A 14,347-nucleotide genomic window follows, 5' to 3' on the forward strand; every position below is an offset into this window, starting at 1 on the left:
AGATGTTCATAGTACTGACTGGCCTAGCTGTGTACCATCATCACTCAGATTCTAGTCTTACAGTCAAGACATTTTGTGCAAACTTTTTTTGCGGCTCAGTCCTCGGAAAAAGTGTCTCGGAAGGTGCCACCAGATAAAGACAGACACCGGTGACTGAGTTTGACCACGGTATCTGTATTTGTCGTTTGAGTACTTAATATAGCTTCCTGGGTGTTGTTTTAGTGAAGAATCGAAGTAATACGCGAAAATAGTGTGTAACTGTGCAAGTATGCCAGCACTAACCTGCAACAGGGCACCCAGTGAATTATAAGGTCGGGTAAGACTGGTGCTCCAATTATCGTTGTCCACCTCTCTCACCCTCCGATAGTGTGTTTCCCTGAACAGTTTTTTGCAACATACAGTCTATACTGTACATGCGATGAGTGAAAATGTATTTTCATGTAAGGCTAATTGTGATTGGACGCCTGCTTGAGAGACAGGCAGAATCAGCCACACAGAGAGACTATTACACTTTAGCACTTTTCTGAGACAGAGAGATTAATACAACATCTTCATAATGCTTTGGACATTTAGTCTAGTAGTACACAACGGAACAGGTAGGTGGGAAGTATGGTCGACACGTTCATCAGACAAACTGAACATAGTGGGGCAGCGGAATGGAGACGACATCATGTGAAAAGCAGAACAGTGTGACCACGAGCCAGAGCCCGACCGTGCACCCGGTGAAAACTGACATACAGTAGCCTGCGCGAATCAGTCTTTATTGCTCCGAGAATAAAAGAACATTCGATGACTGAACTACGTTTCATGATGTCTGTCTGTTAATAAAGCCGCGTTAAGCTCGAAAAAAGGGAACTGAACATGTGGGAGTGAAGTACTGTCAGTCGGCTTGGTCCCCGACATTCGGTCGCACTGTTTTCCTGTCTGTTACTCCGAGTTGGTCCTTGTTTACGATCGAATCTTGTGTAATTAATCGTAAAAGATAACCACAGATGAACAACTGAGTCTTAAGCAGAGAACCACGACAGCCATGGGGCTGATCTCAGTGTTCACGTTTTTAATAAGAAGATCACACCTCCTTAACATCAATGATAACATAATAAAACTAATATCAATACAAATACTAGGCCCACTAGTGCCACGTACAGTAATAATAATCACGAAGTTCTGTCATATTTGTAGGAAGTTAAGTGTACATCAAGTCGGTTGAGCTTTTCTCACCGTCTGTTGTCTGGTGAAGCTATTAGAATTAGCACTACAGCTATTTGTAATTATAGTGTTATAATAAAAGCAGTAATTTATTTCTATTCACTCTTCCACCCAAAAACGCTAAGCACTAGTTGCTGTAATATGTTTAGGGGAAATGTAAATGATACAATATTGTTCTTTTAAGAGCATGTTTTTAAAACTCTATTTTTTTTTAAATTGTTGATTTCAGCATAATTTTTTTGTTCACTACCCCTCTCTCTCTCTCTCTCTCTCTCTCTCTCTCTCTCTCTCTCTCTCTCTCTCTCTCTCTCTCTCTCTCTCTCATGCCTTAGGCTGTTCTAGTGTGATGATGATGTGTCCACTTCATACCAGTTTAGAGTGCCTTATATCTTATCTGCTGGGATACACACCAACTTGTTGATCATTACCTGTAACTACGCTCCACTTTAAATGGCACATTAAAACAACATCAGGCATATATTAACAGTATTCATTAAGCCCTGTCTCAGTCCTCCTACAAGATGGCCTTTCCCAGTGTCATTTGTTATTAGTCCATTCAGACGACACTACATTTCAGTTCATCATGTGGTTTTTTATAAATGCAAGCAAGCATAGTCATCAGGAGTGATTGTATTTCAGAAGTAATTTTACTTATACACTTTACTGGATAATTATTAAGTGTTTTTTTGTCATCCTCCCCTTAGTGAACTGGCTGAGGATAACTGAAAGCAACCAACTGTCATCAATTCTATGTAAAAAAAAAATCTACAGAAAGTAGCTGTTGCATGGGTGTTAACTCCTCACCTCCAACTATAACTACTGAAAGTTACAGTTTTTCTGTGTATCAGATAAGAAGTTCAGTCAATCATTTTGTCTCCTTCTACCATTTACCATTCGGCAAGATGTAGCTCTACTTTTCTTGCTATTTTCACTTACTCTTTCATCAGTTCTTGAAAAGATTTGCTTGGTATGGTGACCGACAAAGCGTTCATTTCAGTGGACTACAGTTCTATGCCCAGCACTGAAAATAAGTTACTTCCAGGTGCAGCAGATTTTGCAATATCTTGGATTCATTTCTGGAATTCAAGAGATACTGAAAACTGTTGGATAAAAGTGAAGCTGTGGGCTGTTTTAAATTAATTTATTGCTACTGATTAGCAGAAGGTATCTGTATCCAGGCCCGTGGAAATGTGCACTTGTTGGTTGCATGGATACGGGAGTTCATGAGTGACTTCTTATTAGCAGACAGCTTGATTAACCAATGCATATCAGGGTTTTTTTTTTTTTTTGAGAAAACAAAGCTTTGGCTAAATTAGAAATGACTAATTAACATTCACTGATGACTAAAAAGAATCCTCTCAGATATATCCTGTGGAGTATAATCAAATAGTTCAATTATTAACATGTTAGGCTGATAAAGCCTCATAGTAGATAGGGTTCCAACAACACAGTAAAAAAAAATCAAATCAGTCTCTCCTGTTACAGAGATTAAGACAAAGATTTAACTTGTGATGAGAATACTTAGAAAGGCGACAATTGACTGACATGCTGAGAAGTGGTGCATTGTGAACTAAATTAGGACTGTGATGGGTATCTTTTTTCACAGAGTGAGGGGATTAGAGGGGGACGTGAGGCTAGAAGAACCAGTACAGAGCAGATAGCACTTATTTTCTTTTAATATGGTAATAACATATACAAATGAATCTATATGAGAAGTATGATCCTCTACTTTTTACTCAGAAATATATGTTTTTCAGACACTTATTTTGGTCTATGGTCAATATCTACTGACAGTCGCTGGAAAAAAATCGTATCTCTACTAGAGCAGTTTCTAAGCAATATTCAATTTTATTTTGACCATTTATGCACAAGGACTTTGTTTAACTTAGAGATATGAAGAGAGTTTCAACATGTAATGTGTTGTTAAATGTCATTCACTGTCTAAATTATTGTGTATGAATCCACCCAAATTGTTGTGTAAGATTTCATACCTATATGAATGCCTTCAGGGAAAAAATCTAAATTGAAGACAAGTAATGGCAGAGAATTAAATAACCATCTAAACTCAGCAATGGTCAACAACTGATGGTCTGTAGCTTTTACACTGATGGAATCTTTGAATGCATCACAAGAAAGCAATGAGGGCCTAAGGGATCAATAGTTAATGTGTGTGATGTTACAGAGCATCAACTTTACACCATTCCAGCAGTTGTTAAATTTGTAAGCACTGAGTATTGCTGTATTACAGTATGGGTTCATCAGTGGCCAATTATTTGTTCTCACAAAAGCAAGGTTATTCTCTGCAGTGATCCAGTTCAGAAAGACGACTGTCTTTGTTCGTGTCTGGCTTGTGCAGTTATGCAGAGCTGTAGGCCTTGAGAGATGTAATGGTGGGATACCAGTGATATAGTGTCTTCAGAAAGTAATGAAACTCCAATGAAAGTAATGAAACCTTAATTATTTCCACATTTTTGTTATAGAAGTAATTCAAAAGACATCAAGTATATTTTTGACACCAAAGCAAAAAATAACCCGCAATGACAAAGTGAAACCATGTTTTTTTTTTTTTTTTTTTAGAATTTTATGGGAATTCATTTAAAATTAAAAATGCCTAACTTGCATAATCTTTGCATAAGTACACAGATGCATCGTATTTCTTTTGATCATCCTTGTGATCTCTCTAAAATTTGACTGTAGTCCTCCTGTCGCTATTTCACTTGACTGGACATTATTTAGAAAGGCACAACCCGTCTATATGGGGTTCCACAGTTCACAATGCATGGCAGAGCAATAACCAAGCCATGAAGTCTGAGAAACTCTCTATAGAGCTCTGATATAGGTTTGTGTCAATGCATAGATCTAAAAAAGTGTGTGATAAATAGCCTCTGCATTGTGTTAGGATGTGAAGATGATAGCGGTTGGTCACATGGATAAGGATGGATTCACTGACTATTAAGGTGGAGCCCAGGTGATGTCACTTACCAGTGGCTAATCAACTGGTGGACTTGTGCATTGCTCTTTAAGTCCCTCTCAGCATCTTAGCGTGAGCTATTGCATGTCACCTCTATCTTTTGTGTTTTGCCACTTTGTAGGTCCATGCTAACTGTGGCAACTGTATTCATTTTGGGTCATTTTTAGGATTACTGTCCTCATTGCTTTTTTTTTTTTGTTAACCATTATCAAATGAAATTAAACTAAAACATAGACATGCTGAACAAGTGTCAGGACTGGTCTCAACCGTCAGCCAGATACACCCGTGGGGCACAGAGAACAATGATCCTCAGTTAAACTGGCCTCTTTATGGCTCCCCTAGCTAACACACTGCACAGAGTTTAGGCCTAATTTCCACGTTAAATGCAGTGCACTTGGACAGTGGTAGGTTGCAGAGAGGGGGCCCCAGCCAGCATTGTGAACTTACCCCGAGGTGGTTAGTTAGTTAGTCAACTTAGCTCTGGTAGGTAGGGTCCCCCCTGCCCTGTAGCAACTAGATGTTCACAGGAGCATGTCTGTCTTTACCGTAATCAGATGAAAGAACTTTGGAATCACCAAGACTCTTTGAAGAGCTCACAGTCCAACCAAATTCAGTATTCAGGGAAGAAGGTTCTTGGTTAGGTAAGTGAATGATCCCAGTTGCCAATCTAACAGAGCTTTGGAGTTCCTGCATGTAGAGATGGTAGAACCCTCTGGAAGGACAACCATCTCTGCAGCATCCTAATCTATCAGATCTACAAGGTAGAGTGTCCAGATGGAACCTACTCTTGAGTAAAAGGCATTTGACAGTCTGCCTTGAAGGGACTCTTAGAACATTAGGAAAAAGATTCTTTGGTCTGATGAGACAAAAACTGATCTCTTTAGCCTAATTGACAAGTGGCATGTCTGGTAAAAACCAGGTACCACTAGTTACCTGGCGAATACCACCCCTAAGGTGCAGCATGGCGGTGGCAGCATCATGCTGTGGAAATGCTTGCCTGCAACAGGGACCGGAAGACTGATTGGGATTTAAGGAAAGATGAGCAGATCCAAATACAGAAAACCTGCTCCAGAACACACACAACCTTAGGCCGGGGCAAAAATTTACCTTTCAGGATGACAGCAATCCAAAACTCATAGTCAAGACAATGATGGAGTGAGTTTGGCACAAGTCAGTGAATGTCCTTGAGTAGGCCTGCAAAAGCACACACTTACACCCCAAAGAAATTCTGTGGGGAGAGCTGAAAATTGCAATTCACTAATGTTCCCCATTCAATCTGAGAGGGCTTCTGCAAGAAAGAATGGGAGAAATAGCCCAAATCCAAGTGTGTGAGGCTGGTAAAAGCATAGCCAAGGAGACTCATTTCTGTAAATGCCACCAAAAGCGGTCCTACAAAATACTGAATAAAGAGTCTGAATACTTATGCAGATTAAAGATGCTTCATTTTTAAACATTCCATAAAAATTTCTAATGACGTGTCATTTCACTTTGTCACTATGGGCTATTGTGTACCATTGGCAAAAACATCCGTTCAGTCCATTGTGAATGAAGCCTATAATGCAAAAGAAATGTGGAAAAAACAAAGGGTCTGAATACTTTCTGAAGGCTCTGTATTTGTTCAGTCCAGGACAGGGTTCTACACCCCTTCTATATATTTGATTTCTCTTTATGTTGTACTTTTTTAAAAAATCAAATTCTAAGAACAGTTCACTTCAGAAATATGGATTATGATTTACACCTGACCATATAATAATGGTGTGACCATAATAGACATTCCAGGGATATCCTTCAAAGTCACACATGTCCAGAATGTATGAATTAAGACATATACATATCATGCTTAAACAGTATATAACAGTCCAGGCATTACATCCTCTAAAAGAAACGTGTCTGAAAGAAACAGTGATGCTGTCACACTTTTTTTTCCCTGAATTTTAGGAATTACACTCTACACTGCATCTTACAGCCTGTGGTATGTGATAAACCTCACACCGGCAGAAATCTCTAGCTAGCCATTTATCTTAAAGGTATTATTGAGCATTGGCCTTTCCTACAACCCAGGGTGACCGCCTCCACAGTCTGTTTTCAGCTGTAACCAGCCTGAGTGTGAAACTTGATGGCAATGAACGTGGGTTTGCTGTGCCAGTGATAATTACATGCACTTTTCCCAATCCATCATTAGTGCCATACATCACATATCAGAACTGATGTCAGTAATTCTCTGAGCATGACATGGGGCTATTTTGGGTTTCTCCTAAAATGTTTCAGTTTTAAGGTCAGGGTGCAAGCAATGTCTACATCGGTGTCAACTGCAGGTAGCATCCAAAGCCCGTGTTAACCGTGCTGCTAGTCCTAACACCGCCGTCAGTACTTTTAGGACCAGCTCATTGAACAAGGATTAGGACTAGTACAGATTAAATTACATTTTAAATGGAGATCACTTTTCAGAGTATTTAGTCCAACATTACATTTAATCCTCATCTGAGAAACTACCCCTTAATATGACACGTTAATGCTGAGGTAGAACCTGTGCTCAGTTTTAAACTGATATGTTGTGTACAGCTTTAAACGAGTGTATGACACAGACCCACCCATAATATCTATGCCTGAATTGGCCCTCTATTGGAAAGCGTCATAAATACCATTACCATAAAAAAAAAAAAACAGTTACTCACAAGGTGTTTCTCCTATGTCATTCAAATCCTGCATTAGGATATGTTGCCATTAAGCCTACGTTTCCACACTGGATATGATTATGGCTTCATTTGCATGTTGCAGTAACATCAGGCTTCAGGAAGTAGAGCAATGCAAGACTGACATGGTTGGAATTTTATGAAAGCCAGTTTCATGTCGGAGATCGTGAGACAGGTCTTGGTGATGTCATGTTAATGACAATTAATTCTTGTGTTCTGAGATTTGCAAGCAAACTTGGCGTCGCACTGTGTCATAAACATAGCAAACATAATGCATAATAAACATGACACAAAAGCACATCATCATTGCTTTCATGACATTCGAAACATTGCATACATTCCACTGAATAAACATCAAACACATGGGAAAAATATATGTATATTGAGAAGTTTGTGGTTCATACACCTCTAAATGGAGCCTGTCCATCAAGAAAGGACTTTCTGCCACTTCGGGCTTTATATGACCTGTAGGATCTTAATCCCTGTGTACACAGTCAGTCTCCAATATCTCCATACCAGGTCTAGGCTGTACTCATTTGCTCTTATGACTAGAGAAGCATGAGACCTGTTGACTATCCACCAAAGTGTAGCTGTAGCTTAACCTGCTTTTCTCCACAGTTTGACTTAACAACAAATGTAAGTTCTTTGAGAACCACTGTCTAACTGGAGTTAGGAAAAATCTACTGAACGGGGTAAACCATTAAGACCGTTGCCCCACATCCGAGACTTCCTCTTACCTTCCGTCATTCTGTTATTTCTTGTCTGCTTCAAGTTTCATGAACTGGATCTGCTAGATTGATACAACAGAATACAATTAACTTTTTACAATTCATACAATTCTTCTTCTTCATTAAATTCTGTCTGTCTGTAGCCTACCCGTTTCTCTTATGGGTCACATGAGATTTCACAATTTCAGATTTTAATCATTCCTCAGTTCAGCCCTAAATTAGTAATAAAAATCTTAATAATTATAACATGAATTAGTTAACCTATTGGATCAACCTTGCAATAATTTACCAATATCTCCTGTGCAAGGCCTGATCTTAATTGGAGGACCCACCATCATCTCCATTTGGAAGTGTTTTGGTGTTACTATTTCACATGTAAACGTGTGTAAGCTGTGGGTTGTCCAATGCAAACATGAGTTTGACCGACCGTATTAGGGTGTTACGTATGTTTGTAGCCCCCTGCAGTTCAGTTATCGTCTGATGGCTCTCCTTACCAGTTCATTTGCACATTTTGGATTTTCAGTCACCAGTGGGACTTCCCTGCTGTGTTCAGTGCTGCTGGGCATATTATTTATGAAACTGAATGTTGCTCCCTCTTGGCTCACGTAATATTTGCATTCATATGACATGGAGCTGGGAAAAGATTTGTGTATTTGATGTTAATTACATACAAACGGTTCACGTGCAAGAGCATGAATAGTGAATACAAAAGTCTTATTTGCCCGTCGACTGTTGAAAGTTTAATTGTCTCCAACATTCAGTGTAATTATAAATTGAATCCAGCGTTCCCTTGACTTTATAACTCAATTAATACGACGTATTACACCATTCGTATTACGAGATTCATCATCAGATAGCCAGAGACAAGCAATGATAGACTAACTGATGAACATGGGAAATGAGCACAAGTTTAATTTGTACCTTCAGTTTGACACGTAGAAGACGGTAGTTCCTCCCTTTTTACATGCAGTACACACACAAGCCAGGATTGTGAGCTCTCTGAGAGGAAATCTTTGATCCTAAAAGAGCAAAGCAAAGCCTTCCAGCATTGATGTAACCTATGATGAATGACTGAGACACACAAAAGATCTGTTCTTTACTCCTTTGTAATAAGAAGGCACATAGAACTACTGTTACCCTTGTATAACTGCCATTAAAGAGATACAAAATACTGATTCAGCTGAATATAGAGGTTATGCTGTCATTCCTAAACTTGTGATGAATGGTCAGGTTTGGAGATGGTCATAATGTAAACAGGTCTCACAGCTGTGCTTTAGCACACCCTAGTGTGTACAGTGCCCAATCTGTGTATGTTCCATTGCTCTGCTGCCCTCTAGTGCTTATCTTCCGTATTGTTTTCAAATAATCAGTAGGTCCACTTTATGTAGACTGCCGGTATTTATTGCTAAGGGTGAGAGTTTTCTGTTGTCTTCCTCTGTTAATCGCTATTCGCTTTGTTTCACTCAAATCACCCAACATTTTATGTGAAGATTTCTTTAAAACACTCTAAAATAAATAAAGTTGTACATTAATCCTCATTTAGAAAAGAGATATGGAGAGAAAAACTTAATCTTCATTACTCATGTGACTCAACTCCTTTTCTTTACACTCCAGAAGCATAGACTCCCTGAATGCTTAGACTAGTGTAGACAAGGAACACTTACAGACATTCTTGAAATTCTGGAATTTGATTCACACAGTGTTTCCCACAATGGTAAATATGATCTTATCTCTCCCATGTGTTAAAATGATTTGTAACCCAAAATGATTTGTGCTATGCAAATACCCATAAAATGTACACCCAATACAGGCTGTCAAATATATAATACACTGCCAGGCCAAAAAAAAAGTCATCATTTGGATATGGAGCCTATGGGGGCAGTGTTGTGATCAGGGGTTGCTTCAGTTGGTCAGGTCTAAGGCTCAGCAACATTACATGGCAACAAAATCAAGTCAGCTGAGTACCTGAATGTACCGAATGACCAGGTTATCCCATCAATAGAATTTTTCTTCCCTGATGGCAAGGGGATATTCCACGATGACAATGTCAAGATTTTTCAGGCTCAAGTTGTGAAAGAGTGGTTCAGAGAGCACGAGGAATCATTCTCACATATGAATTGGCCACCACAGAGTCCTGACCTTAACCCCATTAAAAGGCTTTGGGATGTGCTGGAGGAGACTCTACGGAGTGGTCTGACTCTCCCATCATCAAAAAAGATCTTGGCTAAAAATTAGTGCAACAGTATATAATACATAATACTGTATAATCATCTTTTATACAATATATACACAATCAAAGGACACACTTGAGTAATTGGAGGTTTCAGAGTACACTGAAAGCAGGTGCTTTAACACATTTGCGATTCCTGACTTTATAACACCTTTAATGTGTCATCAAGTTCAGGGTTACATATAACATTTCTGGACCCACCAACATTACTCAAGCCACCCAGTATCTTGGGCAGTGGGAAGGGATCTCTAACTTTGAAAGCTTCGGTCAGGAAGGCTGCTCAGCTTACATGTCTATCAGGAGGAATGATAGCCGAGGTGACACTGGCATGGATGTCTCCGGAAAAGACGTCATTAAGTAGCATCAGCTGTGGCTAAAAGAACATATTCCCTTACAACGATGTCCACGCACTAGTCCAAGATTCAAATGAAAACAGATGACTGGCTCTGAACCGGCTGACAACACACATCGATCTAGACTACGAGCAACCAGCTCCACCAACGACTGTCCGTTTGGGACGTCAAAGAGAAGGACGACACAGTTGTGCGGCAGTGTATAAACGCATTATACCACCTAAAGATGCCAATTTAAGTACGGAAGAAAGAACGCAGACACGTGAACAGTGGAAAACAAGTCATGTGGTGAGATGAGTCATCCTTCACCTTGTTCTCAACAAGATGGTCGGTACACATGCAGCACACACTTAATGAAATCTACATGTCCGAGTTTTTCTTTCCCACAGCGAAGGGATTGTGTTATAGTATGAGGTGTGTTTTCCTGACAGAGTATACATTTACTCAAACCCCCACCAGACTACAAGGTGAACGACAGTAAATACAGAGGCATCCTGTGCTGAAGTGTTATTTTTTTTTATCTGAGTGAGAGCGGTCTGCTCTAGCACGACCACATTGCCACCAATAAGCAAAGTAGTGAACAGTCACTGTATGCTTTCAGGAGCATGGTAAAAAAAAAAAAAAAGAAAAAAAAAAGAAAAGAAAAACAAAAAAAAACTACCACGGCCATCTCAGTTACTCGATCCCGACCCGGCAGAGCTGAGTTTCCTGAGACAGCGTTTTCCACCACAGCAAATGATAGAATTTCTCATGTGGTGAACAGATTATGTTTTGAGGGGTAAATGATTCCTCTGCTCATTGTGGGATGATGCATAGAATGTTAGCAGGGGAGGCGTTAGCCAAAATAAAAGCATTAGATCCTAAAATTAGGGGTGGATAAAGGATCAATCAGCAGTTACAGTTAAGACTTCATTAGCTGGGTGTGTTCTCTTTGAACAGTAATGAGCCATCAATCAGTCAGGGTTTCTCTTGGTTTACTTTTCCTCGGCGTTGCGATCTTATGCTAATTCATGTTAGGCTTCCAGTGAGTAATACCTGTGGAATTGTCAGTTAGATTTTCCCTCATAATATTCCATCACACAGTCAGAATTTATCGTTGGTCTTGTCCACTCTGAGACTGACAGAAAAGACAGAGCTTTGTCAGTTTGTATGTATTGAGTCAAAACTGATAAGGCAGTTGTTCACGCTGACGATCAAGCAGTTGCAAAGAAAAAAAGAAAAGAAAAAAACCTGAACCGCAATGCCCAGTCAAGAGATAAATTGTTTCTGTTCTTCACTGGAAACTCTGTTTGCAAATGCTGACTTTAATGACAACAAGGAAACTTAACTCATGGAAAAAGAAGCAGTCTCTGTTACAAAGAGGAACAGAGACAACAACAGCAAAAAAACAAAAAAACCAACAAAAAAAACCTACTTAGAGGAAGAAGAAATATGGAGAACCATGTAGAGCTTTTCCATGACACAGATGGCAGACTTTTTTGGGGTTTTTTTTTTTTGCACAGCCTTAACAAAAGGGCAACAGAAATGTGTGATGGAAGTGAAGACCAAGTCATTTTTTTTTCTTCTCCTCTCTCATGGGCTGGTTTGGGGGATTTCTAGGTTAGTGCTGTGGGATACTGCTGTGGCTCCACTCAGAGGGAAGGGAGTCTGATATAGGTCACAGCTCTGCTTCTCAGGCTCTTCAACAGGGTAACACTTCACATTCAGCTGCTCTTATCTACCTCTAATGGGGAATACTGACGGGCGCAATACCCCCCCCCCCCCCCCCCCCCCATTATTATCTGAGCTGTGAGCCAACGGTCTCCGAGTTAGTCTAATCTGCCTGGCTGTTATACTTAACCAAGTCAAACTGAGGATAGAAAAGGCCAGGAACACCAGGGTGACAGAGCCCATTATAATAAAAAAGAGGGATTACACACTAATTGTCCCGCTGTGAAGCCAGCCTAATTTAGAGGAAACGAGGGAGGGTGCTTTTTTTTCTTTTTTTCTTTTTTCCTTCTGCTTCTTAAGAACCAGACGGTCACACAGACTATCTAGCGCTATATTTCCAGTTAATGACTGCTCGGAGCCCTTTATACATAAACACAATCAATTAGAAGAGGAAACGGGCGGCATTTGGAGTGGGGCGGGGTAGGGGGTAGGGGGGGTGCTGAAGAGGAGGTCAAATCGTTATGAGTGGGATCTGAAGTGAAAATACACAGTCTCTCAGCCCCCCGCTATTCTCGTTTGTTTCCCCGCTAACGAGCTGCCAGCGCGCGTTGATGTGCCCTTTCTCCACTGGCGTCTTCTCCCTCCGACCGGTAGCTTATCCGCTACACAGAAAACACAGACCTGCTGACTGCTCTCGCACAAATATAACTTTAGCTTAAAACCTGGTTATGCAGGGAAAAAAAAACAACCTATTGAACAAAAATACTATTGGATGAAACTATAGACAAATGCATTAAATAATATTACATAAAACGCTTTCATTTTAACAAGATAACAGCTTTATGTTATAGATTCAGTGGGGCCATGTCTGTTATTCAATTCAATTTTTGAAATATTGCAGGTTCATCTTGCATCCTCTTTTGCTGATTCTGAAGGCGCCACTCATTTAATGATGCAATCCCTTAAAACTGAATATCAAAATCTGCAAATGAGCTGTGTTTATTACATTATAATGGATGGATTATGCTTCGGATGGATTATCCTGTTGTGCTCCGAAGATGAAAGCATAGTTGAACTTCAACAGAAAAGAGAATATTTTCATTGGGAGAACACCAGGTGGCAGTATATACCAGCTCCTTAGGTCTAACGGTCAAAGTCGACTCTTCTTTTTTTTGGCTATACCATTTTGATATGAGGAAACGCAGTGCTTGAATGTGTTTAGAAATGTTCTTTGTTAACCAGAACCAAGTATCTACCTTGTGTATTTTCGTCTGCAGGGTCAATGCTTTCAGGACAGCATTGTTATTCTTACAGAGACCACTCTCTGCAGAGCAAGACGGACAATGGGATGTGTCTCAGTTGTTGTTCTTTAAAGTTTTGCATGATAATATAGTACAAAAAAATGAGAGTAAAAAGTGCCATCATTGCTCCAGATGTTGTATATGTGACACTGAAAATTTAGACGCTTATGAAAGAAAGTGTTTATGAAAGAAACTGAAACTGTTCAGCTGTTTATTGTGAGGGGCAGGATCTTGTGTCGTACTCTGTTGATCATTAGACTTGACTGTTGATACGGGCAAGGTTCAAATTCTGTTTGCAAACAGGAAAGAATCCCTCTCTCCCTCTCTCTCTTTCTCTCTTTCTGTCTTTCTGTCTCTCTCTCTCTCTCCTTCTCCCTCCCAACCAGTTTCCTATGGAGACAGATGGACAAGCAGACTGCCTTTAGCAGTGTGAGCCACTGGTCTGATGGAAATGGGAAGATAATGCGTTTAGCATTAGATCTCCTGCCACGGAAGACGCTGCATCAGGGCTATTCAATTAGGCATTTCCCAAACAATGCCATCGATCAGTATCATTTTGTTGAGGAACATATTTTTTAAACCAATAGGAAGCCATTATACTAGGTAACAACAGTGTATCCAAGTAAACTCAGCATGGCATCAGATCACATTTCAAATGGTGAATTGATTGAAAGTTAATCAAAGATGCTATAGGGAGTAGGAAAACTGTTTGTGTAAATGTGTTTATAAGGATACTGTGTGTGTGTGCTCGTATGTGTATGTGTGTGTGCATGTGTGTGAGTGTGAGGGAGTGATAGACAGAGAGAAACAGAGAGAAACAGAGAGAGAGAGAGAGAGAGAGAGTGGGTGTGTATGTGTTCTTTTCGTGTGATATATTCATGAGCTGCGTGCCTCTCATGTGCTTCTCTCTCTGTAATCATCCCGGATTTGAAAGGTACTAACTACATACACTGCATACCAACTATACTGTCTCTGTAGTGGAAACACTATCAACCTGTTTTTAGTATACACATATGCTTCACATATTCCAGCTACAGGCATTTTGAAAAATTAACCAGCTAGATATAGTAACATACTCTAGGGCATCCTATTGTGTTTTTTTTTGTGCATTTCTTTTTTGTTGTTTTTGTTGTTGTTGTTACTTGCTTCAATCTGTTTTACAGCTATGTTGTCTTTACTACCAGCACCAGATGTCATTTTTGATATAATTTT

Source organism: Chanos chanos, chromosome 15 (genome assembly GCF_902362185.1).
Source record: "Chanos chanos chromosome 15, fChaCha1.1, whole genome shotgun sequence".
NCBI lineage: Eukaryota > Metazoa > Chordata > Actinopteri > Gonorynchiformes > Chanidae > Chanos > Chanos chanos.